Source organism: Rousettus aegyptiacus, unplaced genomic scaffold (assembly GCF_014176215.1).
Source record: "Rousettus aegyptiacus isolate mRouAeg1 unplaced genomic scaffold, mRouAeg1.p scaffold_m13_p_4, whole genome shotgun sequence".
Taxonomy (NCBI): Eukaryota; Metazoa; Chordata; class Mammalia; order Chiroptera; family Pteropodidae; genus Rousettus; species Rousettus aegyptiacus.
Genome location: NW_023416307.1, coordinates 31739942 through 31743202, shown reverse-complemented (window position 1 = coordinate 31743202; position 3261 = coordinate 31739942).

Below are 3261 nucleotides of genomic sequence, written 5' to 3'. Positions count from 1 at the left end.
TTCTCTTTCAACAATGTATTCATTCCCTTCTGCTCCCTCCTTCCTCCCTTTCCTCCCTCTCTTCTCTCTCTCATCGAATATTTTAGTCCTTACTTTGGTCAGACATAATTGGATAGCCTACAGTAAAATCAAAGGGGAAAACAGAAACATAGTCTCTGTTCTAATTCAGTTTATAGTCCAATGAGGGACACACACATTAATCAAATGCAAGTAAGTATATAATTACAAACTTTGCTAAGTGCTACCAAGGAAAGGTACAAAGATCTCTGTGGTTCCACAGCAGAAAGGCATGCTTCAATCAAGATGCAGGGAGGCTTCCCTGAGGAAGAAATGTTCACTTCTGAGGTCTAAAGAACGTGTCGGAGTTCGCTAGGTGAAGGGTATCAATACATCCCCACTCAAGACTTCCTCTGGTTGCCCCATTGCCCCTATAGCTCTTCATTTAGAAAATCCTTTCTTTCTACCCTACTTGATTGCTCCTCAGCAATTGTTCATTTCAGAAGTGTCATGTTTGATATCAAACAAGTACCCAGCCTCCTATTTGTTGTTGCTCTTGTGAATCTCCACTGGCTCCTGACCATTAGCTGAATAGAATCAGTAGGTTTAATATGGCATTGGAGGCCCTCTGTGAGCTGGCTCCTTCCTACCTTCTTGGCCTCATCTCCCTTTACCCATTTTGGATTCCATGCTCCAACCACGCCACTCTACTTGCTATTTCCAGGGCATGCATTAATTTTTAGACTTCCAATCTTTAGTTCTCACTGATTTCTCTTTCTGAGATGATCTATCTTCCCCTTTGTCTCTACCCTTAAAATGCTTTTTATTTTTCCAGATCATTGTCAAAGGCCACCTCCACTATGAAGACTTTCCTAAACCCTGGGCATCATTACTCTATTCTGAGTGCTCTCGATAGCTTACTGATACTTCCTGTCCATTCTACTTTGTTAGGTGTTTCCTCACTCCCACTAAAATTTAAGATCCTTGAAGGCAGGAACCATTAAGAAATGATGTCTCTGTTTTCTAAAGTGCCTATATCAGTGATTTTCCCCATAATTGTTTGCAGAATGAATGAATGAATAAATTAATGAATGAATATACCATTTTGATCAGCTTATAGGCCTATAAAGTGCAGAGAATTTTGCTACCTTTTTGTGTACTCAGCATTTAGCATGGTAGGCAGTACCCAATATTGATTTTCACTGTAAAAAACTTGTAGTTTTCATAACTACATATATTCTGAATGTATCAAAATGTTTTACACACAATGTCGGTTACATTTTTAAGCCCTTTCACTAAATTATAAATTATTTGGAGCAGAAACTGTGCCCTCCCTATATTTGTGTATTTTCTATTCCCAGATACTTATTTTATATATAAATCGCTAATATGAAATTAAAATGCTTATAAACTATTTTCCTAGTTCAAAAGTTATTAGAACCTTTTTATGTTTTTTATACACACATCACTATGCTAAGCAAACGTAAATATGGGTGCATATAAACATACCTATTAAAACTTTGTGTAAACACAGTTCGCCATTGATTTGGATATGCTATGAAGGAAGTGATCCAGCTTGAAAAGGAACCACATTAGCAAGTCTTTGCTATAACTCAACAATCATTATGCAGGTCTCAATCATGTCCTTCAGTATTGCCATGACACAAGTTTTCCTACTGTACTTCTTTGCATATTGTTTTTTGTTACTTTCAATGAGGATGATAATGACTCTTTATATGGAGTGGTAGAACCAAAAAAGCTCTAAGTAAAATTGATAGTCATAAAATGACAAATGATTAGACTAGAATTGGCCAGACTAGTGAGTCCAGCTCCTTTATTCTATAGATGGGGAAACTGAAGTTCAGGTTCACACTCTTGCCTTTATACCCCACCATGCTCAATTTTGGGGAAACTAACTTGAAAAAGGAGACTTCACAGATTAAAGGAAGCACAAAATTTATTGACTTTTTCCAAACAGCACTGTTCTGGAACACACATATTGGATCCCAGCCAAAGCTTAGTAAGTGCATGCTTATTTGTACCACACACGACATCGGCCATCCATCTTGGAAGCCACAGTGCTCACCTTCACCGGTCCTCATCGGTTGCTAAGAAGTCCCCTGATTTTATTGACCTTTGTGTGTCCTAGAGTCTTGACCTGTAAGGCTCCCTGGTGCCAGAATGTCTGCAGCTATAGGATCAAAGACCCTCAGGGGAAAAATCCACTCTTAACTGAGATGAAGATGGGGCGAGTTATTAGGAAAACCAGCTATATGCCCCAGAACCCTTGTTCATCTGGCAAATGCTTGAACTGTAGCCCAAATATAAACATCAAGCCCTATGACTTAAATATAGCACAATCAAAGACAGAGTCTCCTGCCTGCCAGACCAGGCCACATTCCACCTGCCCTTCAAAAGGACTCATACATCTGGCACATAGTAAATGCTTAATAAATAATCTGTGAAGTAAATGAATGAATGGCGTAGCATGTAATGAAAGTTACAAAGATAGCAAAATTGTTAGGAGCAAAAGATCAAGTAAGAAGCTAAAACTATAAAAATAGGGTGTTAGATATTTAAATGTAAGTGCTAAAATTGAATCTAAATTCTGTTTCCAGCTTTCCTGGCAAGCAAGGGAAAAAGGGCCATGGAGTAGGTTTTACCTAGTTCTCATTGTGGAAGAGAACACAGCATTCCATGTTTTCAATTTCTGAGAGAAATGAGTTTGGTGGGAAACCTTTCTACTACAACATAGTCTCATTTATGTCTTGAGGACATGTGAAGATTCTTCCTTGATTCAGAGCCAAAGTGATTGTTTGCAACAGATTGGTAATACCCACCCCCAACCCCCAAATGGTGGTTGTCCAAAGTCTCTGCTTACAAAGAGTAACTGTATTTTCATTACCACTCCCTGGCTGCCTGTAACTGCTGTTTCTTTACAATCCTCAGCCAGGACCCACCGTTTGAAGCTGAACCTCAGAGCATTCTTAAAATATTTTCTAAGCCCTCTCTACTTACAAATGCCCTTCCTCCAATAGTCTTATAGAGCTAGATGCTAGGATATTTTCGCAGACTGCTATACTTAGCATGGCTCATAATCCTTGGCCATGTTATCTCAGGCGCCCCCTTAAGAATGCCTTAACAAATAAAGTAACCTGAGTAGAATAAAATCCTTGATGATTGATTGATCTGAGATTCGCAGTGCACTACAGCTCTCTGCTCTGTCTCCCTCCTGTCCAGTCTGTCCATTCTATTTAGATATTT